Source organism: Pinus tabuliformis, chromosome 4_1 (genome assembly GCF_031772625.1).
Source record: "Pinus tabuliformis cultivar Carrire ecotype Pingquan chromosome 4_1, CPIR1, whole genome shotgun sequence".
Taxonomy (NCBI): Eukaryota; Viridiplantae; Streptophyta; class Pinopsida; order Pinales; family Pinaceae; genus Pinus; species Pinus tabuliformis.
The window spans coordinates 772041559-772067315 of NC_142303.1; the positions used below are offsets into that span (position 1 = coordinate 772041559).

At 39.3% G+C, this 25757-nt stretch overlaps 1 pseudogene; it reads left to right on the forward strand.

The window, feature by feature from the left end:
- Positions 1 to 23889, forward strand: part of LOC149178423 (transcription factor-like protein DPB pseudogene) — a 77213-nt pseudogene extending 53324 nt beyond the window's left edge.
- The last annotated feature ends 1868 nt before the right edge of the window (positions 23890 to 25757 follow it).

The window sequence follows — 25757 nt, forward strand, 5'->3', positions numbered from 1 at the left end:
TTCTTTCATGAAGGTCATCTTCTTCTAAAGCATCCCAAAAATTATCATTGTCATAAGCCATTAGAAGTCTATAGTCATTACTATTTTCATCTTCATCACTATTTGATAAACCATCGCTATATTCATGAGTATAGTAACTCCTTTTATTTACAACTTGTTTTCTATTCCATTTTGCATATTCCTTCCCTTTTTTGTTTTTATCTTTATGAGGACATTTGGCAGTATAATGACTGACTCTACCATACGCAAATCATTTGAAGGGTAGCTTACCTCTAAATCTTCTAGAACCCCATTGAAGCTTCTTGACAAAGTTTACCTCATCTTCTTCTTCTGAAATATGTCTTGATTCATTGTGTTCTTCCTTTCCTTTTGCTGAAGCTTTAAATGTAACTTCTCTCATATCTGATGGACCTCCTTTTATCATCTCAAAGGAAGTTAAGATTCCATGAAGATGTGTCATAGTGATAGTCTGCAGATACTATTTTTCTTCTATGGCAGACACTTTTGATTCAAATTTAGCAGAGAAGGATCTCAAAACTTTCTCAACTAAGGTAACTTCCCTTATATCTTCACCCAGATTTTTCATACAATTAACAACCTCATCTATACGTAAGAAGTAACTAGCTATATTCTCATCACTATGCATCTTAATAGTTTCCTACTAAATTCTAAGATTTTGAAGTTTAGCACGTTTTACTTGAGAGTCTCCTTCATAGCTCAGAGTGATTTTGTCCCAGATTTCATTGGCTGATTTGAGCTGCATGACTTTGACAAACTTTGATTGTGACAGACTTCCCAATAAAGTATTAACAGCCTTGGCATTGGTTTCATATTGCTTTTTACCTGTCGTATCTGTAGGAATTGCTGTTGGAAATGTATATCCTCCTTCCACAATTTCCCAGACATCCGTTCCAAGTGATTGTAGATAGGTTGTGGTTCTTATTTTCCAATAAAAAAAGTTGCTCCCATCAAAGATTGGCGGTCTGATGGATCCCATGCTTTCTTGATTACTCATGATGATGGATCTCACTTCAAGCGATCAAGCTTCTTGTGAAAGACCTGGCTCCGATACCACTTGTTGGAAATAATATTGAGAGGGGGGTGAATCAGTATTATCAAATCAATACCTTTATTTCCCAAACAAATTTGTATACGCTACTTCAACTAAGTGAACTAGCATGTACATGCGACTGTACTTAAAGAAACCAGCGTATATGGAGAGAAATTTTGATTTAGCCAATTTATCATGCATTGAACTTTAACCAGTATATCAAAGATTTATTAGACAATACAGTAAAAGAAGAATAAAGCATCACACATAAGAAACACACATGAACACCAAGATATAAGGTGGAAACCCAATGTGGGTAAAAACCACCTGCTGTCGTCATCTCTGTCTTCTTTTAATAATAAGAAAAGATGTTTACAATCTTGTACTGGTGCAGACTCATACTAGTATATAGGCTTCTACTTGCAGAAGGTTACAACCTTCTCTCGTTCTCTAGCTTCTATTGGAAGGAAGCTACAACCCCCTAGCTCTTGTGCTATCCAATATATTTACTAGTACGTAGGCGGTGACCTACAAAAGGCTACGACCTTCTTTCTTCCTCCAAGGACCACGTTTCATAAATTTTCAGACTGGATCCATAACTACAATACAATCATCAAAAACAATTGCATCAACAAATCATTGAAACTCAATCATTACTTTCTGAATCAACCACAACTAAATCAATCAATCACTTCGACAACCCATCATAACTGTAGAAAATCACAATCAATCTGATTATTTAGAATACTGTCACTAATATACAGTCACCAGAATCCAAAGCAGAACCCAAAACTCTACAATAGCAAACAGAAAAAAACTGAAACATACTTCATAAGGTATACGGTACTTTCATGTGTCGAACCAACGTGTATACATGCTTTTATAAAAGCCAACCAGCGTACACATATGCAAATATTAATTCATAATTCTGCAGCTATTCCGGACTTCAGTTATACCCAAATCATAATATTTACAGAATAACACATGCATCAGTATTCAGATCTAGACTATACATGATCAAACCACATAATGATAATTCATTTCAAGCCTTAAGATCCCAATCCATCATTAGATCTTATCCCTCATCAACTGCGAAGGTTCATACTTGGTTCAGATCAAGCACAACACCATAAGCCAATAACCTGCATACTAGATCTCACACTTCATCAGATATTCGATAATTGCACACCCTAGCCTAATGATCTTCTCCTCCTTATATAGTTTTAGGAATTTCTCAATACCATGGACCAAAACCACTTAGGACTGATACCTTTGACCAAATACCTAGGGTTAATACCTCGAACCAAATACCTTGGGTCAAAATACCTTGGACCAAATACCTCGAACCAAAAACTTAGTTTTCCAAGATATAAGTGCTTTTCCTTCTATGAAAGTGCGTGTGTACGTATACGCTACTTGTGTTCAGTGAACCTGCATGTATACGCAACTTGGTCAAGGTGAACCTATGTTTACCTTTCTTTCTTCATTCTTTGTAGTCTGAACTGTAATTCTTTGCTCTTGACATGCTACACTATGATCTTTCATCTTAGTGAGTTGCCATCAAGGACAACACCTGTATCATAATGCTAACAAGGTATTTTGGAGAATTTGGTATCTACGGATAAATACTAATTCCAAAGATAAGTATCCATATCTAGAACAATATTTCAAAGTATTTTAGTCTTTCCATATAAGAAATAGATAAGATGAGAAGATGAGAAGACCTACTTGTAGTTCTTCTTTCCTCTCATCTCCTTTCTATCGATCCCGTTGCTCCTTCCCGTACTTAATACGCTTGAGAAGTACCTGTAAACACGACAGAAAAAAAAGAATCAATCAAAGCAAAAGATATATTGAATATAAGTGAATGGAATCAGATACATTTCACACATATAAGCATTATAAAAAATACAAAGATTTGGGAGAAAGGTTCAAACACTTTATTAAATAGAAGAAGGAATTACAACCATTTTGTTTGATTCAAAGTCATTCCTCTAGCTTGGATCCCATCCACATCACATCAAAAGCATGAAAAACTTGTAGCATTACAATACTTGCTTCAAAGCCAAGTCTCACAACAACATTATCTCCTTACAATTCAACATAATCTAGCCCCTGATCACTTAGATGAGTGGTCAATTTATAGGGAGATAAAGGAGGTTTTGTCATAAATGGTAGCATTGAATGGCGTTCCATACTTATAATTAGTTTCATGGAGGAAGGGATGAGAGGATAGGATGCATCTTAACTCATTCCTCATCCATTTTCGAGCTCATAGGAGTTGATAAGTGAGGGAACCTTATAGATGACTCCAAAAGATAAGAATATTCCCCAAAACCCTATGTGAATTTCGCTCAAGCTCGCCCAGCGAAGCTGAAAGGAAGCCTAAGTACTCTATAGAGCACCCTAGCATGGATTTCACTGCTCTCTAGCGTAGCCTTACATGGGCCTACCTGCACCATGGATGTCTTCCATGAAACTGTCCGGGAAGGAGGCCATTTCTGGACTGTCATGAAACATGTCCGGGGGGGACTTGTTATAGATAGATGACTTTGATGTGGAGATGATGAACTGCCCCTTGAGATGACAATGCAAGGATGAAGAGGAGGTATGTAAGTGGAAGGTGATCCTGCATCAATTACAATATATATATCATGATTTTTGGAATTGCTGAGGGAAGGCATACCCATGCTCAGCTTATAAGATTTCATTACATGTACATAAACAGTCATCTATAGATATAGACCCATGATCGGAATGACCATCAATGTAAACCCATTGTACATATGATTTAGTACTCCTGAAATCACAGCCCGGATGGATGAAACTATATTCGGGGTCTTCTATCTCATTCAATTGTTCGCTCAAGTATGAGTCTAACCATGTGAATATGTGATCTAAAGTCGAACATGGGAAGACACCATCTGATTACCACCCAATGATGTGAGTCGTTAACAGACGCGACAGAAACCACTGATAATGATAATGATCCTCAAGGTACTACAGTACATTTTGCATGATGTGAATAGATGTTTTGATGTCGAACACCATACAAAGTCTTTTGGTCGAAGGTCACTGATATCAACCTATCGTCGGAAGCAAGAAACCTGCCATTGATGCATGAAAGCCTCAAGGTACTGGAAGGGTGTTTCTAAGTCAACTTCTTGGATAATGTGTTGATGTCAACAAGAAGCAACTTGTCGCAGGAGGGCCTTGATGTATCCCACATCAATAACACGGATCAATTGTAGTGATTTTAGATATGGAATTTTACTGACGACACAAGGTTGAGGAATGGCGGTCATGAAAATGAAGGTTTATGGTATCACAAAAGACGAATTTTGAGTGAAGGACTTCTCTTGAACATGTCAGTGACACTAAAATGAATTGGTAGCATTGACCCAAAAAAAAGCGATGGATGGTATGATATACCAATGGTATGATAACCATCAAGCTAATAACCCAACCCAAATAGTCACGGTGATGGAGTCAAAGTGTCATATTCAAGAGCGACCTGCTACCATAAAGTGGTTTTCCCCTTTTTCCCATTTTCCCCAGTCATTGCTGACTAGTACCTCTTTATTTTTTATCAAGCTTGAGGAGGGTAACATATGCTTGTTGTATAATTTCACCCTTTAGGTGAATCCATCACTATTTGATGTTTTAACAAGTCTAGCGAAGGTGAAACTCAGTCTTGTCTAGATGGACAAGTTTGTCACTATTTGATGTTTTAACGAGTTTAACGACAAAGATCACTCAGTCCTTTTCATGTTTAGAGAGTTTGAAAAGGGACACAAAGAAAACTCCACAAGTTCTTTTTCGTTGATTTGTCTCTAAAGCCCGAAAAAGCGTAAAACAATATGAGAGAGAACCTATTGACCATTTTCGGTCAACGAATTCCTTTTTCATATTTAATCTATCTCAGCCCGAAAAAGGGTTAAAATTATACTTAGTAGATGTCGTTTCCAATTCGTTAACGAGCTGAAAAGGACAAGCACTCGACAATCTTTTCATGTTTAAAGAGTCTGAAAAGAGCTTAAAGAGGACTCCATTTTTGAGGAACGAGTGGTGTCTACGATAGCAACTAGTTCTGGTGATGTTGGAACTTCTCAAAACATGTTTATTTATGTGAAGAGGTTGGCTAATAAGACCACTCATTGCAACCGTTCCTCAAAAAGGGTAAAACAACCAAGTGAAAGTGTATGATCAGCCAAAGGGATGGTCGCGATGGGATGAAAACAACCAAGGCTCATCTGACGGAAAAAGCTGATAGAATGATGATCACGAGGGTTAAAATGGAGATCGGTTCATTTTTACACAAGCTTGAACCATAGGGAACTATGCTCGAATTCAGTTTCATGTTTACACGATCTTGAAACGACAAACTATGTTTGGATTCAATTTCATTTTTACACAAGCTTGAAGCGAAAAATGCTTGGATTCATTTTCATTTTTACACAAGCTTGAAATGAAGAACTATGCTTGAGATTGGTTTACAAGCCCCCAACATGATGAAAGGGAGAGTCTCCTGTAACTAGATGGAAGTCACTACAGTGAAGTAGGACGGTTATCCAGCACCATTTTGGCTTCGTCCAGATAGGGACAAAGGTGAATGGGGTGATTCCCTTCACATAAGCTACAGGGAAACTTAACTTTACCACTAGGTGCATGCCCCCCAAGCTTCATTACATTCACCTAAGTAGACTACTCGTGGCTATTAGGTGGATGGAATGAAAGTTCATTTATGAGACCAAGTGAAAGACTCGACTAGGATTTTCCAATATCTAATCAAAGACTCGCATTGGAACTTTGCTCCAGGGGTCCTTGTTTCATTTTTTAATGAGATTGACAGAAGACAAGGAACTCTTCTTAGATTCCTTATTTCATTTTTAAATGAGCTTGACACAACACAAGGAACTATGCTCTGACCTTTGTTTCATTTTTTAACGAGGTTGACATAAGACCAGGAACTATCCTCATATCCTTGGTTTCATTTTTTAACGAGGTTGACACAATAAAAGAACTATCCTCATGGGAGCTGTTTCATTTTTTTAATGAGGTTGGCATAGTAAAAGAATTATCCTCATATTCATTGTTTCATTTTTAACGAGGTTGACATAAGACAAGGAACTATCCTCATGACCTTTGTTTCATTTTTTAATGAGGTTGACCGAAGACAAGGAACTATCCTCATACTCCTTGATAACGACTCATAAGAGGTGATGAATTCTAAGAGGTTCTCATCAGATGGGAGAACAATGCTCTGGAAGGGATTCGTAGCAAGGAATCCATTAGAGAGATCTAGTTCCAATGCCCCTAATACATAATGTACAACATCACTGAATTTATCGTCAGTTGATGTAGGCATGGAATGGGTTGCCACATAATTAACCCGTGGCAGGGATGATACCATTGGTACAAAAGGACCATTTAGGGAAGATGGTTGCTAGAAGCCATATCTGAACTAGGAAATGAAAGCTGGTCAACGATGATGATTATGCCTTCATGTGGGAAACAAATCACTCGAAAGAGTGTTGAAACAATAGCTCCCATGTCATAAACATAGCCGTGCCCAAGAAGTAAATTTTAATCTAAAGGGCCTGGGACTACCATCACATTCAGATAAATGTTTTTTCCTCCCAAAGAAATAGGCAATTGAGGAATGATCCCTAATGGTTGATTGGTTCCTCTATTAAAAGCCAACAGATTCTGGGTAATAGGCACAAGTGGTGGTGAATCGAGCACTTGCCAAGCATTTGAGGAAAGGATACTCACAGATGCACCTTCATCTATAATAGTACCTGATACAATCATATTACAAATCTGTACTATGATCAGGAAAGGCACATAAGAAGGAAGACAAAATCCTGCTAGTCGATTCCAATCAAAGGAAGTGACCAGACTACCTCGAGGGGGTACCGTAGAAACGAGAGAATTAACCCCTTGAGTTACGAGAGCAGGAGGATTTTCCTCATGTCTTGATGGAACAGGAGGATTTCCCCCAAGCTCATTGGAACTTGAAGAAATGAAAAGAACTTGAGTGGTATCATATTCACTCTCTATGGGAAAGGTAGAATTAACTGAAGGTGAAAATGAGTCAACTGTTTCCTCGACCTGCGATTGGTTAGGTATAGACTCATGCGATTCACATTCAGAGAGAGTGGGTTTGACCGACGGTTGATTTGGGTCAGTTACTTTATCCACTAGTGAAGGATTAAGGGATAGTCTCCTGTAACTAGATCGAAGTCGTAGCGGTGAAGTAGGACTGTTATCCAACACTTTTTTGGCTTCATCCAGATAGGGAAAAAGGTGAATGGGGTGATTCCCTTCACATAACCTACAGGGAAACTTAATTTTACCCTTCTTTCCATGAACTTTAGTACCACTAGTTGATGGTGTGTCACCATCATGATCTCCAGAAGTTGATGACACAGGATGATGTGAATAAGAAGAGCATTCTTCTAAGATTTGAGAAATACCAAAACAATTTTGAAGAAGATAGTCTCCCATGCAAAGTTTGCATGGAGATCGAACTTTATGAGGCTTGATGGATGGTTTCTCATTAGATGTTGCATTCAAAGAAATGGTTGCTTGGTTGCCCCTCTACTGAATTTGCTTCTTCTTCTTCTTCTTCTTCCTTTCTTCTTCTTCTTAGCCACCTGGTTACTAGCACCAATACTTTCACCAGGTGAAGAGGAAGAAGGGGAGGAAGAAACAACTGAGGAATAAGGCAAAGGGTCAACTTTAGGATCAACTAGAGGTTCATTTTGTCGCGTTGGAGGAATGATCGATTACGGAGAAATCGTGAAATTTTGAACCAAGGAAGTTGAAAACAACCATATTGGCAAGCCAATGGTAAGTCCCAGTAGGGATAATGTAGCCATATAAGGAGCACCAATATTTCCGAAAAGAGGAAAAGGACTAGGATTCCAATAAAAAGGAATTCCCTAATCGGTGGACTTTGGATTTGTCGCCATATGTTTCAACCTAAGATCGACTAAGGAGTGAGTGTGGAGGATGTTATCCATGATCAATTAATTTTATTTTAATCAAAGTAACATAACAAAACAAAAGAGGGATAATCTAGGAAAAAGGTTTACCAAGCAACTGTGAATTGCATAATACCTCCTGGCGAACCAAGAAGTATGGGCAGGCAATCTCCACGAATGATGTGTACGATGTATTAAAGTGTAAAAGGCGGCTGAATCAGTTACCTAATGATGGATAGAAACCTAGTGTTGTCCTCCCATATATACCAGAAAGTACATGGAGGCCCAATCCGTATAAGCACCGTCTAATGCAAAACCGCACAGTGAGAGCATTCCCATATACTTTATGTATTGTAACACCACCCTATATACCTGAAGGTACGTGGATGAGCTATGATATATTCATGTACGTGGAACGAGGTATCACACTCGGGATGAATTGCAGACAAGTTAGTGGCAACTGCTTTGTTTTACGATGTCGGAACACATCTCTAGCCTAGAACCACTAAATGTTTTTCGTTAGGTAACAATGCTCCATTAGGTAAATTCAGATAAATTTTAAGTTGATATTCTTTAGAATTTTCCTTTCAAGGTTCACCACGTCATGTATGTTTGCAATTCCTAAAATGCAACTAATATGATAAGAATTATTTTCATTCAATTGAACAATGAAAACCTTAGCTAGTAGGGATAGAGCAATCAGATCTTTTGACAAAGAGAAAAGAGCACATCTAATGCAATTTCCCTAGCTATTCCTTTCAAGCATTCACAAACTACAATATGAAGGATGTAAGTTTTTCTTTTCTAATCCCTTAATGTTATGATGAACGAACAGGAAACTAATGGACATACAATCGATCAATCTTTCATAAGAATGAAAACTATTACAACAATTCTGTTTCAAAGGAAAAGAAGACTTTACGACACTTTCTTTCGAACAAAGATTAATCAACTATATTCTAACTTTGATTATAGGCTGATAATGACAAAGAAAAAATTAAAGAAACATTAATCAACCAAATAAAAATTGGGATAGGCAAGGAGATAGAAACTTGTTCTCTAAGACATAACATTCATTGATCAATCAACAAACAAACAAATAGAGAAAAGTTGGCAAAGACACATTCCAAAGCTGAAAATTTTCCCTAAGGTGGATCAATGCAGGTCAAAGAGGTCTTAACTACACTGTAGATCACTCTCTCTTACTCAAGGGTGCTCTGCAGAGAACTGTCCCCTGACCAAGCCTGTGGTGATTCCTAAGAAGCCACTCAAGAGTCATCTAACCTCAATTTTTAACCAAAATTCAATGCAAAAGAGCTGAAATATAGTCAATGAACACAAGTAGGGTCTACAAGAATGTCCTAGGAGGTGGATAAGCTACTAGGAAAGGTGATATTCCCCAGAGGAGTCGCCAATTTGTTTTGGAGAATTTGGTATCTACGTATAAATACTAATTCCCTAGATAAGTATCCATATCTAGAAAATAGTTTAAAGTATTTTAGTCTTTACCTATAAGAAATAGATAAGATGAGAAGACCTACTTATAGTTACGCTTTCCTCTCATCTCCTTTGTATCGATCATGTCGCTCCTTCCCATACTTAATATGCTTGAGAAGTACCTATAAACACAACAGAAAAAAAACAATCGATCAAAGCAAAAGATATATTGAATATAAGTGAATGGAATCAGATACATTTCACACATATAAGCATTATAAAACAATACAAACATATGGGAGAAAGGTTCAAACACTTTATTAAATAGAAGAAGGAATTACAACCATTGTGTCTGATTCAAAGTCATTCCTCCAGCTTGGATCCCATCCACATCACATCAAAAGCATGACAAACTTGTAGCATTACAATACTAGCTTCAAAGCCAAGTATCACAATATCATTATCTCCTTACAATTCAACATAATCCAACCCCTGATCACTCAGATGAGTGGTCAATTTATAGGGAGATAAAGGAGGTTTTGTCATAAATGGTGGCTTTGAATGGCCTTCCATACTTAGAATTAGTTTCATGGAGGAAGGGATGAGAGGATAGGATGCATCTTAACTCATTCCTCATCCATTTTCGAGCTCATAGGAGTTGATAAGTGAGGGAAACTTCTAGATGACTCCAAAAGATAAGAATATTCCCCAAAACCCTATGTGAATTTTGCTCAAGCTTGCCCAGCGAATCTGAAAGGAAGCCTAAGTGCTCTGTAGGGCACCCTAGCATGGATTTCACTGCTCTGTAGCGTAGCCTTACATGGGCCTACCTGTGCTGGTCCCTCTAGAGGCCATTTCTGGATGTCTTCGAGTCATGAAACTATCTGGGAAGGAGGAATTCAAAGGGTAACATTTTTAGGGCATGTAGCAACTGAAATTAGGGTTTGATGAGCCCTAAAACACTGATCTGGATGATGGGAGTTATGTGCCCAAATGGATATGTAACAGAAGGCCAGGACAACCTCATCCACAAGCTCATCTATGGTATATCCTAAGATGCAATACATCATGGTAATAATCTATCGGCCTCTCTCAAAAAAAATGGTGGCAGCATAAGGGGGACTATCTATGGGAATATGAAATTCCTCTATGATGAAAGTCTAGAAAATATGGGCTATTCTGTGTAGATCTAACTTGGTATAAAGGTCCAACAATTCTCCATTAGACAGTGGGGTTTCATTAGGGCTTGGTTAGACCTACAACATTTGGTTAATGGATTCTGCAGTGATGGTAAACAATACTTGTTGGTTAGGGGTGACAATTTCTCTTTGGTTGGGAACGTAGCAAACATGATAGAAGTGGATGATGTCTAGGAATGGATGTACTTCTAGAAACAAATATTTGGGCAAATTAAACTTCCAAAGGTGGATGTCATCATTCTGGTTTAAGAATCTATCCTTACTCAAGCAATGGAGCTTCAGAAGGTAGGTAGGGGAAGCAATATCCTTTATTTGGAAATCTCTATCTGCCAATGCAAGGTGGTCGAAGTCTAGGTGAGGGGTTTGCAGAGGTCTCACGTCCAAAGAGGTTTGGGAAGCCATAATTGGGTGTACAGATATGAATTAGGCTTTTAGGGGTTTTAAGAGTGAGTTTAGCTGTTATGGTATAGTGAGAGGGTAATTACAGCCTGAAAATAGGATTTCGGGTGTATAGCAGGTTTCTTTTCAATATAGGCAAGTTTCTTGTAATTAATTCAATTAATTAATCTCTCAGTGTAAACTGTACGTTTTCAAATTCAGTGGTCATTCTAGTTTTTCCAAGAATACCTGGAAATCGATGGTTTGATGCACATATTGGGTTCAATAGTGATTTCAGAGGGTACGGTGGCTTCAACTATCAACTGGTTGCTTCAATTAGGTGTCTAGGGCTTCTTCAGGTGGAAGATAGTGGTCAATTTGGTCGCAGAGGTCTTAGGGTGTCGTAATGGCTAAGTAGCAGTTGCAGTGAAAAATGAGCGAAAAGAGTGAATTGGGGATTTTCCAACCTTTTAATGGGTAATGGTCACATTTTGGCATGGAAATTATGAATGAACAGTGGGCAGTTTTTGGATTTGGCGGGGAGGCGGTTTTCTGGGCCATCGCACCGCTTTTGGAGGGTGAGTGGTATTTTTTTGCGAGCATGTGATCTCACTTGTTGCCGCCACGTAGCACAATAGTGCCCAGGAAAAACCGTGAATGTCACGTGATCTCGGGCTATTATTGGGCGGATAATGAACCTGTGCGATATGGATGTTCATCGTTGGATCTGGGGGTAGGAGATCGGATGGCTATCACACGGTTAAGATGCATGGAGCAAATTGGGAAAGGGATTTGCAGGGCCCAGGGTTTAATTACACAGAAGTGTACTTGGTTAAATAATAAGGTCAGGATTTTTAATCATAAGTAGCTTGTTTAATAAAGTGGGACCATGGGTTATGTGGTGGGGTTTTTTAACCGTGCCAAGGGTTGGTGGGATAAAAGAGGTTTTTCAGTGAAATATGAAATGGGAGGGTTAAGTAGATAATGCAGGGGCATAAAAACTTAGGACAAAGGGGTTTTTATGGGTTTTGAAGGGAAATAGGGAAATTAATAAGGGGGAGAAGGTAATATTTGCAATGGGGAATGGGTTTCACACTAGGGAAAAGGGGTTTTGGGTAGGGGGGTGATTTTTGAAACGTAATTACTAGGGAAATGTGTGAAACCAAGGGGTAAGGGTCAAAATGAGACGAAAAACAAGATTTATAAGTGATGAAGGGATAATGGGGAAATTAGCAAATAAACATGTGGGGTATAGTGAAATGAGGGGGAATTAGTAAAACTAGCTTGTGAATATCCTTTCATATTCACAAATCCTCCTGCACATGAAACATAGGATTAATCATGATAAATGTGCTTTTGACCCAGCAACCTTGTTCATTTGAAACCTTTCTTCTACCTACCCTTTATTTATCCTAACATTTTTTCTTCATTTTATTGGGCGCACTTGAGCTTGCTGACCCTTTATTTCCTTTTCTTTTGACAAGCAAACAGTCTAATTCTAACTTTATAACTTCCAATGGCTCAGATTAAACTGATGAGCTCATTTTTATTCTCTACCTAACTACTGATCTGCCAAGGTTAAACAATTTGGCTAGATGCTTATTCTGTATCTATCAACATAAAATTTAAAGCATGAATAAGTCAAGATTAAGCTACTTTACCATCATGGATTGTGGCATTTCTGACAAGCTGAACACAACCTTATTTTATAAAGTAAAGTAAAAAGTAGTGGAATTTGAATTTGCACACTTTCATGATCTTTTTTATTTGTTTTTGGGGTTCATATTTTTCAATTTTTTGATCTTTTCTATTTCTTTTTGTCCTCTAATATTTTTTTAGGACATACCCTCTTTATATTTTTTAATTTTTAATATGGAAAACATTTTGCAGAAATCAAATGTATGTACAATATTACAAGACTAACCATAGGCAATTCAAAATTATGAATCCTATTATTATAGGACCCTAACAGTGGCTCCACATGGGGATGGCATTTCCTAGTGAAATGTGGTAAACACACACATAGCAAAGACAAAATAGGAAAGATAATGAGATTGTATTTCTTATTCACAATGATACATACTTATAATACATAGGAGTGACCCTTGTTTTCATATTCCAAGTGGACCCTTGGACTCCTTTTGGCTGTTCAGCTTCCACACCAACCCTTAGAGGATTAGGTGTCCAACATTCCCCCCCTTAATCGAAAGGGTTATGTATGAGTCCAACAAGAGAACTGTAATACAAAATATGAAAAAATGCATGGCAACACTGGGCTCAATGTGCTCTCTGAAATGTTGGTATAAAGGGCAGTGGTTTAAGGATGATCACCAACACTGGAACACTTAGTGCAGTTCCAGGAACTCTTCCAATTCTGGCATGAAGTTGAGGTCTTCTGGTAGAGGAAGTGCTCCTAATTTTTTGAAGAGGGTAACCTTCAACCATGAAAGGGAGGTCTCACCCTGCATAAAAGGGAGAACCTCAACCTGAAGAGGGAGGTCTCAACCTGTGATGGTTTAAGGATGACCAAGAACTCTGGAATGCTTAATGCAATTTCTGGAACTCTTCCAAAACTGGCAAGAAGCTGAAGTCTACTGATAGAGGAAGTGTCCCCAATTCTTTGAAGAGGTATCACCGACTAAAGGCATGTTCAAGGCAATCTTTGTCTCTGGCTATAACTCTGAATCTGGTATGGCAAGTTTTGGCTCAAGCTCGGTTGGTGTGGATTTCAAGCTTATAGATGTGTTGGAAATAATACTGAGAGGGGGCCTGAATCAGTATTATCAATTTCTTTTAATAAATCTTCCTTATTTATACTTTGAATTATTTTTGCATGTCAGTACCATAAAATAATGAGCATGAACAAAGAAAACAGATAGTCACACCAAAGAACACCAGATGTAAGGTGGAAACCCAATGTGGGTGAAAACCACCTACTGCAATATGTCTCTATCTTCTTTCAAATTAGAAACTCCTTTCACAATGGTTTTGTATTGGTGCAGTCCTTTACCAGTACGCAGGTTGCAACCTGCAGAGAGCTACAACTCTCTCTCGTTTTCCAGTCTCTCCTGGAAGGGAGCTACAACCCCCTACTTCTTTTCTTTCAAGGACCACTTTTCATAAATTTTCAAACTGGATCCATAAACATCAAGAGATCATCAAGTACAAGTAAATCACCCAATCAACTGCAGTAACCAGATCAACAATAACAGTAAACTAAACCCAGAACACCTTATCAACAGAAAAATTCAGCCAACAAAAGGTCTTAAGACAGATCCGCAGTTTTTCTTTATCTGGCCTGCGTGGCTCCGCACTTCACCTTCTGCTCCCCTGCGTATACCCATAGAGAGCCTTCTGCTGCGCCGCGTACCCACGCACTGTTTCTTCAATCATGCCGCGTACTGTTACTGTAGGTACGCACCCACAGATGCTATCGCGCTGCGTACTGCTGCTGTAGCCACGCACCCATAGATGCTATCGCGCTGCGTACCTACGCACCTACGGCTTCTGAAGCGTCGCATACTTTCACTGTGCCTACGCACCTGAACCTCTGTCGCGCTATGTACCCACGCACTGCGCCTTCTTCTGCTCTGCGTACCCACGCAGTGCGCCTTCTTCTGCTCTGCGTACCCACGCACTTGCACTGTTAATCACCTGCGTACCTCTGGTTAGGGCCGAATTGGCAGTCCACCAGTGTGCTACAGATCGTCAGATGCCCAGATCTGATCATGCGCTCGAGAGATCACCCTTCATAGATTCGCTTTCAACTTCACTTTTATATAGATCAAGCTTTTAAAACAATAACCCAATATTTCAGATCTTAAGATATTCAATTTGCAAAAGATGCTTTAGCCAAGTGATCTCCTTCCCTATTTATAGTCAAGCCCTTATTCACACCATGGGAAAAAACCATCAATAACCAATACAAGGGATCCAAACCGGGGCTAAAATAGATCCTATACCACGGGCCAAAACCATAGAATCAAGAACGGCAGGCTAAATACCACGGGCCAAACATAGGAAACCCCCACGTGAATGCGCTTCTCTGCCTTGAAGTAAGTGAACTGGGGGTACGCACCTTCTGAACGGGTGACCTGCGTGTGCGGCCGCAGTCCCTTCACGACATACCTGCGTGTACGCACCTTTTGAACTATTCTCCTGCGTACCTCTTAATTTCCAACATTTTGAGAGCCTGATCAGAGCATTGCCACTTGAGGGTGTTGCCATCAAGTACAACATCTCTATCATAGAGCCATACCAGAATCATAATGCCAACAATCTCCACCTTTGGACTTGATGGCAACCTCAACGTCATTCTCCCCCTTTGACATCAAGGGCAAAGGGTTATGCTCCCCCTAAGAACATGCTCCCCCTGACTATAAACCAGATCTGCAAATAAGAACCATAAGCCATCAAAACACCATAAATGACCATAAAAGAGATAGAGACATATTGCAGCAATATTCAGACCAGCATCCATGATGTACTTCCTCCATAATGCCAACAATGCATTATATGCTCCCCCTGAACCTGTGCCATTCGATCTCCAGCAAATGCACACATATACCCCAAATGAACCTTGCGTACAACCATCAATCAGAAGAGAGTCAACAACATGATGATGCATCAACAACCCCCAGCTTTTTCCTGAGGTATTCAAAGGTTCCCCTGGGCAATGGTTTGGTGAGTATATCAGCAACTTGTTCCTTAGAAGGAACACACTCCAACTTGACCTTTTGTTCAAGTACTTGTTCCCGGAGAAAATGATACTTGATCGGTATGTGCTTGGTCTTTGAATGCATGACTGGGTTCTTTGAAATGCTGATTGCACTTGTGTTATCACATAAGATGGAGATGGGTGGTATACAAGTGATTTGAAAATCCTACAAGGTCTGCATCATCCAAAGGAGTTGAGTGCAGCAAGATGCAGCAGCAACATATTCCGCTTCAGCTGTAGATAAGGCAATCGAACTCTGTTTCTTGCTGAACCAAGATACTAATCTGGAACCCATAAAGAACGCACCACCACTTGTGCTCTTCCTGTCATCCATGCTTCCTGCCCAATCTACATCTGTATAAGCATGAAGTGTGAGATATGTATCTCTAGGATACCATAAGCCATAATTTTGAGTCCCTTGAAGATATTTAAAGATTCTCTTCACTGCCTGAAGAAGAGTTTCCTTCAGATTTGCTTGAAATCTTCCAACTATTCCCACTGCATGCATGATGTCTGGTCGGGTACCTGTCAAATAAAGTAGACTTCCAATCATAGATCTGTAGGTTGGTTGATGCACTGCTGCTGATTCATCATTTGCACTGAGGCTACATCCTGTGACCATGGGTGTACATACTGGTTTTGCATCTTCCATGCCATATTTCTTCAAAATCTGCTTGAGATACTTGGTTTGAGACAAAAAGATCCCTCCTTCTTTTTGTTGGATTTGCAAACCAAGAAAGTATGTCAGTTCTCCCAGCAAGGACATTTCGAATTCTTTCTGCATCACCAAGGCAAAGCTTTGACTCATAGCTTCTTCATTGCTGCCAAAGATAATGTCATCTACATACACAACAAGTATTAGGAATTTGCCATTTTCAACTTTTATATAAAGATTGCTGTCTGCTGATCCTTTTGAAAAAACCTTGTTGATGAAGATATTTGTCCAAACGATAGTACCAAGCCCTTGGAGCTTGTTTGAGACCATAGAGAGCCTTTTTCAATCTGCATACAAGATTTGGATCATTTCCAGAATGAAACCATCTGGCTCCTCAATGTATACTTCTTCTTCCAAGTCTCCATTCAGAAAGGCTGATTTCACGTCCATTTGAAATACTTTGAAGTTTTGAAAGCTTGAGAGAGCAAGGAACATTCGGATGGCCTCAAGTCTTGCAACAGGAGCAAAGGTTTCTTCAAAATCTATTCCTTCTTGCTGCGCATACCCTTTACAAACAAGTCTGGCCTTGTTTCTAATTACTTCTCCATTTTCATTCAATTTATTTTTGAAGACCCATTTTGTCCCTATAACATTCTTATCCTTTAGTCTAGGAACCAGCTCCCAAGTGTTGTTCTTTTCGATCTGCTCAAGTTCTTCATCCATTGCTTTCACCCAACATTCATCTTTGCATGCCTCTTTCACATTTTGTGGTTCAGTGGAAGAGAGTAATGCCAAATAGCTTGAAGCTTCTGCAACTGTTCTTCTTGTTTGTACACCTGCTTCTTTCTGCCCCAAAATCTGAGATTCTGGATGATTCTTCTGAACATATCTGGATGGAGTCTTCTCTTCTATCCTTATCTGCTCCTCTGGTTCTTCTTGAGGTTCTTCTTCTTCATCATTCTGTCTTTGAGGGTAGTATTCATCTTCTTCGATATCTTCATGATTTACTTGCCTAGGAATGTATCCCTTCTCATCAACCACTACGTCAATGCTGTCAACAATTCTTCCAAGTCTTTTATTGTAGCACTTGTATGCTTTGCTATGTGGAGAATAACCAAGAAGAATGCCTTCATCTACTCTAGGTTCAAGTTTGCAGAGTTGCTCATCAGTATTCTTAATATAGCATTTGCTCCCAAAGATTTTGAAGTGCTTTACCGAAGGAGTCTCACCATACAAGAGCTCATGAGGAGCTTGAGTGTTGTTCACTCGGACATTTGTTTTGTTGAGAATAACAACCGCAGCATATGCAGCTTCACCCCAGAAAGTTGCAGGAGTTCCAGACTCATCAAGCATAGCACGAGCCATTTGTTGGACTGTTCTGTTCATTCTTTCCACTACTCCATTTTGCTGAGGAGTTCTAGCTGTAGAGAATTCTCTTCTTATCCCATGTTCTTCACAGAAATCAAAAAATTCATTTGAGGTAAAATCCCCACCTCTGTCGGATCTGAGGCACTTAATTTTGTATCCTGATTCATTTTCAACCAAGGCTTTAAAGGATTTGAATTTTTCGAATGCTTCATCTTTGTGCTTCATAAGTCCTAACCAGACAAACCTGGAGAAATCGTCAATGAATAATATCAAGTATTCTTCTCCTCGAGGCGTCCTTTTCCTGAATGGTCCACATACATCTGTATGTACAAGCTCAAGAGGCATGCTAGCTGATCCTTCCTTCTCTGGAAAGTTAGTTCTGGTTTGCTTTCTAAACTGACATGATTTGCATATGGTGTTGTCTGGAATTTTGATATCTGGAAGATAGCGAACTGCATGATATTTGCATGCTTCCCTTATTTGTGAAAAGCTTAGATGCCCCAAACTCTGGTGCCATAACCAGTGTTCATCATCCTTGCTTAGATAGCATTGTTGTTGTCCTTCTTCAAATATGTATAGATTATTTGGAGTTCTTTTACCTTTGATCACCGTTTTACCTGTATCAAGATCACGAACAAGACATCCATTTGTTCTAAATATCACCTTGGTTCCTTGATCACACATCTGGCTGACACTTAGAAGATTATGTTTCAATCCATCAACATACAAAACATTTCCATCTTTGACCTTTTCTTTTAACTGAGCAGTGCCTTTTCCTTTTATAGCTGCAGGAGTATCATTTCCAAAAGAAACTTTCTTTCCCTTTTCTAGAGCAGAATATGATTCAAGTTTTTCTTTGTCACCTGTCATATGCTTCGAACATCCACTGTCAATGTACCATAGATTTTCCTGTCCCTCTGCATAAAATGCTATCCCACATCTTTCTGTTTGTGGTTCCTTTATTCTCCATGTTTTGGTGCTTGAGGCTTGTTCCTTTGTCTGCTGAAACCTGCTCCTGCATTCAGAATCTTCATGACCAAAATTATTGCAAATAGAACATTCAACTTCATTTTCAAGAACCGAAAAGTTGTTATAGGTCCTTTTTGTAATCCCGGTCATACTTCTTTGTTTTTGAGATTCTCTAGTCATGATCATTTTATATGCAACACATTGAGCTGCTTTGTGACCAAAGTTATGGCAAAAGAAGCATTGTCCATTGAAGAAACTTCTGCAGTTATCAAATCTTTCGGCCAAACGATTGTAATTTCTATTGTCATTCATTTTTGAAGCAAATTGAGAGGATTTTACCTATGGCTGGTTGTAGCTTTTGTTCATCCTTAAGACGGATTGCCCCTGGTTTGCCTGATAGTCTTTGTTTGTAATTGGTCCCTGCTTTACCTGGTGATCTCCATTGTGCTTTTGCTCATTCCTTCTTGCTGCATCAAGATAACTCTTTGAGGTGGATGCTTGAGAAGTTTCTCCATTATACCCCAGACCTGTCTTGTTTAGTGGAGAACGCCGTACATTGATGATCTCATCCAAAGTTTCAGATCCTTTGACAAACTTAAGATTAATAGCCTTTGTTTTCTCAATCTCTTTTCTAAGACCAACAATTTCACCTTCTAACTTTTCAAGATATTTTTCTTTTTCATCAATCTGAAATTGTAGAGTATCAATGATCATATTCTTTTCTTCTATACATGTCTTGAGTCTAGAAATTTCTTCATGAAAGCTATCCACATCTATAGCATCCATGTAATCATCATCTTCAAATTCCATTAAAAGTTTATAGTCATTACCCCGTTCATCTTCATCACTATTTGATAGACCATCACTATCTTCATGAGTGTAGTAGCTTTTCTTATTTGCATTCTGTTTCTTGCTCCATCTAGCAAGTTTCTTTCCTTTGTAAATCTTATCCTTATGAGGACATTTCGCAGCATAATGACCTACTCTTCCACAAGCAAAACATTTAAAAGGTAACTTACCTCTGAACCTTCCAGTACCCCGTTGAAGATTTCTGACAAAATTTGATTCTTCTTCTTCTTCTGGCACGTGACTTGCTTCATAGTAGTCTCCTTTGCCTGAAGCCTTGAAAGCAGCTTCTCTCCTGTCTGATGGACCTCCCTTTCTCATTTCATAAGCAGTTAGAATTCCATGTAACTGAGACATAGTAAGAATTCGTAGATTTTCCTTTTCTTCTATTTCAGATACTTTAGATTCAAACTTGGGGGACAATGATCTTAAAACTTTTTCAACCACAATAGCCTCCTTTATTTCTTCACCCAAGTTTTCATGCAATTAACAATCTCGTCTACCCAAAGAAAATAGTTAGCCACACTTTCATCATTATACATTCTGAGATACTCATACTGAATCCTGAGGGTTTGAAGTTTAGCATGCTTTACCTATTCATCTCCTTCGTAGCTCAAGACAATCTTGTCCCATATTTCCTTTGCGGATTTATATTGCATAACCTTTACGAATTCTGTTTGAGATAAGCATCCTAGCAGAGTATTGACTGCTTTAGCTTTTGTTTCATATTTCTTCTTCTCGGCCGAATCTGTAGGAGTAGTTGAAGGAAAAGTGTAGCCTGTATCTATGATATCCCAAACTTCTGTACCAAGAGATTGAAGATAGGCAGTAACTCTTACCTTCCAATAATTGAAGTTTGTCCCATCAAAGATTGGTGGCCTGATTGATGCTTCCCTCTCATAGTTGCTCATGATGAATGATCTTCCTTCAAGCGATCAAGCTTCTCTGAAGGACCTGCTCTGATACCAATTGTTGGAAATAATACTGAGAGGGAGGTGAATCAGTATTATCAAGTTCTTTTAATAAATCTTCCTTATTTATACTTTGAATTATTTTTTCATGTCAGTACCATAAAATAATGAGCATGAACAAAGAAAATAGATAGTCACACCAAAGAACACCAGATGTAAGGTGGAAACCCAATGTGGGTGAAAACCACCTGCTGCAATATGTCTCTATCTTCTTTCAAATTAGAAACTCCTTTTACAATGGTTTTGTACTGGTGCAGTGCTTTACCAGTACGCAGGCTGCAACCTGTAGAGAGCTACAACTCTCTCTCGTTTTCCAGTCTCTCCTGGAAGGGAGCTACAACCCCCTACTTCTTTTCTTTCAAGGACCACTTTTCATAAATTTTCAAACTGGATCCATAAACATCAAGAGATCATCAAGTACAAGTAAATCACCCAATCAACTGCAGTAACCAGATCAACAATAATAGTAAACTAAACCCAGAACATCTTATCAACAGAAAAATTTAGCCAACAAAAGGTCTTAAGACAGATCCGCAGTTTTTCTTTATCTGGCCTGCGTGGCTCTGCACTTCACCTTCTGCTCCCCTGCGTATACCCGCAGAGAGCCTTCTGCTGCGCCGCGTACCCACGCATTGTTTCTTTAATCAAGTCGCGTAATGTTACTGTAGGTACGCACCCATAGATGTTATCGCGCCGCGTACTGCTGTTGTAGCCACGCACCCACAGATGCTATCGCGCTGCGTACCTACGCACCTGCGGCTTCTGAAGCGCCGCATACTTTCACTGTGCCTACGCACCTGAACCTCTGTCGCGCTGCATACCCACGCACTATGCCTTCTTCTGCTCTGCGTACCCACGCAGTGCGCCTTCTTCTGCTCTGCGCACCCATGCACTTGCACTGTTAATCACCTGCGTACCTCTGGTTAGGGCCGAATTGGCAGTCCACCAGTGTGCTACAGATCGTCAGATGCCCAGATTTGATCATGCGCTCGAGAGATCACCCTTTATAGATTCGCTTTCAACTTCACTTTTATATAGATCAAGCTTTTAAAACAATAACCCAATATTTCAGATCTTAAGATATTCAATTTGCAAAAGATTCTTTAGCCAAGTGATCTCCTTCCCTATTTATAGTCAAGCCCTTATTCACACCATGGGGCAAAACCATCAATAACCAATAGAAGGGATCCAAACCAGGGCTAAAATAGATCCTATACCACAGGCCAAAACCATAGAATCAAGAACGGTGGGCTAAATACCACGAGCCAAACATAGGAAACCCCACGTGAACGCGCTTCTCTGCCTTGAAGTAAGTGAACTGGGGGTACGCACCTTCTGAACGGGTGACCTGCGTGTGCGGCCGCAGTCCCTTCACGGCGTACCTGCGTGTACGCACCTTTTGAACTATTCTCCTGCGTACCTCTTAATTTCCAACATTTTGAGAGCCTGATCAGAGCATTGCCACTTGAGGGTGTTGCCATCAAGTACAACATCTCTATCATAGAGCCATACCAGAATCATAATGCCAACAAGATGGCCATCATTTCCCCCTCTATCAGATACAAGGTGAGATGATGGAGAATACTAAACTACAAGACTTTTCAATACTCTAGAACAAGTTCAAACATATGACTAAAATATCTTCTTGGCTATTGATGCCCATTTCCAAGAAGCAATCCATCCAAGATGAATCTTTGTTCTTGCAGGAGGTTTGTTTTTGAAGCATTTGTTTGAATAATGACTAGTTTTATGACAATGCTTACATGGATGAAGATCAAAAAAGTGATATTTCAGATGGCCAAATCAGTCATAGTGTTGGCATTTCACAATCTGTTGTTGTTGTTGTTGTTGCTACTATGGAAGAGGGGCAGAATCTAGAATAGCTGGATGTGAACTGTCATGAAGAATTCCAGCACTTTGAAACTGGATGGGCTTTGAGTAATCTGGAATATGAAAGGACACTTCCTTGTCATATCTAAGACCAGTTCTGTGCTTGTTATGAACAAGATATTCCCAAGGTCTGATGACTGACTTGGGAAGTGCACACTGAATTTCTACACTTGCATGCAAATCTACTTCTGAAATGAGCACTTGATCTGAATCAACCTCAACATTATTGATTTTATGACTTTTTGGCTGTTGATGGGTGTCTGTCTCAATGTTTTGAACAAAAATAGGTTCATAATGTTGTCTTTTCTGTAACTCATCTTGTTGAAGCTGAGATTCAAGCTGTAAAAATTCAATTTTCTCTTGTGCATTTTGTAGACAAGTTCGAATATTAGAGAGGCCATTTTTGCTAATTTTTACCATATCATGAACAATGGAATGAATGAGGTTATTCAAAAAATCTAATGCATCATCAATTTTAGCCATTTTTCTCAACAAATCAAACTTACACTTTCAACACTGATCAAAACTATGAACCAAGAATCAACACCCACTCACAATACAATGTCACTACAATTCGAATATACAACAGTTTGCAACTGTCTTCTTAAACATACATTTCTTTGTGAAGAAGAATATGCAACAACAATCCCTGCTAATATATATATTATAAAAACCTCAATTAATATGTTGGTTGGACACTTCCTCTCAAACAGCGCAAACAATTCACATTGGGCGAGTAAAATATCAGTGCACAAATAATAATAGCTTCAACATTGCATTCTACACAGACTCCGGCAGTTCAGCATGAAAGTCAGTCAGAAGGTTGAGAGCAAGGACTGGACCACATATAATGAGGTTGCAAATGAACTTGTAGCTGAATATGCAAATCTAGACAACACTCTTGTTTCACCAGAACGGTAACAATATGATGAAAAGAACATTCGGCGAAGGTTTTATGATGCACTGAATGTGCTTATGGAAATGGAGATAATTTCAAAGGAGAAAAAGGAAATCCATTGGAAGGGGTTGCCTAAGACAAGTATAAATGATGTCGAACAGCTTAAGGCTAAGAAATTGCTCTTGAAAAGTAGGATTGAGAAGAAAGCATCTTATTTTCACGAACTCGAAGAACAGATTATAGGCCTTCAAAATCTGGTGAAACAAAACGAGCATAGATATAGTTCAGGGAATACTCCATCTGGGGGTGTATCATTACCCTTCATATTGGTCTAGACTCATCCCCGTGCCACTATTGAAATTGATATCTCTGAAGACATGAAGTTAGTTCACTTCGACTTTAACAGCACACCATTTGGGCTCCATGATGATGCATATGTACTGAAAGAAATGAACTTTTGTAAAAGGCCATTTAGCACTGGTGCAGATAGTGGCCATGAATATTGCTGCAATGGAACTTGACTTCGCTGAATGCAAGTCACCTAAATCTAATGTGTGCCAGAATCTCATATCGTCTCATTCTCCATTACCGAGTGTTGCATCTTCCTATCCTATGTCTTCTACTCCTGGGAGAACATACTCTACTTGTTGTGGGGAAAAATGCATATGCAGGACGATCCTATCCACCTAAGGTGTGAAAGTGCCTTAGCAACAAACGAGTACAGCTATTCTGGTTTCTTCCTTTATGAAATGTGAAAGAAGATAGATCAATAGACTTACCAGTGTCTTCCGTTTGTCCCTCGATCCGGTCTCTCTTCTCTTTGGGTGTTCACAGCTACTTGCCTTCTTGCTTGTCCAGCTTCAAAGGGTTCCTGCAAGATCACAAGAGAACAGCTACTTGCAACAAGAGAACAACTACTTGCGACAAGAGAAGAACACTACACAACGACAGATATTCACATTCATAACTAGTTTAGGATTAGAAATAAACCAAATACACTAAAGCATTCATACATCAAAAATACATCAACATATAGGAGAAACCAAGATAGCTTTATTGATGAATAACAAGGTTCAGGAAGAGATACAACCCAGAGGGCTCCAATCCAACATCTCCTTCCCAGCAAATGGAATTCCTATCTTCACCCCTTTCAAAGCATTAAGCACCCAATGATTCCAGTCTCAAACCAACAACAATTCTTTGCAATAACAAAATTCCAGCCTCTCTATCTCATGGAGGAGAGATCCATATATAGATGTTTGGAGAGAGGATGAGTCAGCTTGAGATCTGACTAGTGTCCTCTCCCTCTGTCAGTTCTTGAGTCCACTTGGAGGTTCTTGCTTCCATTTGGAGATTTGGAACCTCTTACTCATCACCAGTCTAATTCCCTGAGGCAAGTGTCATTTTGGAAGCTTCCTGGGTTTTGACACCTTGAGAAATGAGCCTACCACATGTCCACTCTCGTTCAGCGCAGGTAGCTAGTGTTCCAGTTGACATTCAACGTAGGTAGCCAGTGTTAGCTTTGACATTCAGCACAAACAGCTAGTGTAGCCACTGAAATGATCCTGAATTGACTTGTTTTTTAGCAGTTTCAGGTGGAGAACTTCTGTGAATTGCTGTGGTTTGTTAGCCTTGTTCCTCTAGGGATAGGAACAACATGTTAAGGGACTTTAGATCCCTTAGATTATGGACATTTCATGCTCAATGCTATAAGGCACAAAAATGTCTATAACAGTTGCCCCTAAAGTATGAGGCTATTTATCGGGCGAAATGCTTTATCAGGGGGATCCAAAGTTCATCCAATGCTGAGAGGAGACCTGTAATAAGATACGATACAATACATTATTTTTCATACTGCTTTCATGATCTAGCTGAGGCGGGCATTCCCATGCTTAGCTTTATAAATTCATTTTTCTGTACATAGAACAGACAATCGTCTGATGGTAGACTGATAATTTTGATGAAATTATCATCCTTTGAGTAGGATGATTATCTGCTGCAATGATGTACATGTCAATGTATTTATCTTTCCTGAATATATATCACAGCCCGGATGGATGAAACTAGATCCAGGGTCTTCAAACTCGTTCGATCTTCACTCTAAGTACAAGTCGATCCATGTGAGAAATGTTCTGAAGTCGAACATGGAAAGACATCGCTTGATTACCGGTCAATGATGTAAACCGTTAACAAGCGCGAGAGGAATCACCAATAATGATAATGACCCTCAAGGTACTGCAATACAATTCACGTGGTGTGAATAAAGGACTTGGCGTCGAACACCACGCAAAATCTTTCGGTCGAAGGTCATTGATGTATACCTGTCACCGGAAGTGAGAAACTTGCCATTGTGGCATGCAAGCTTCAAAGTACTGAAGGGGTTGTTCCT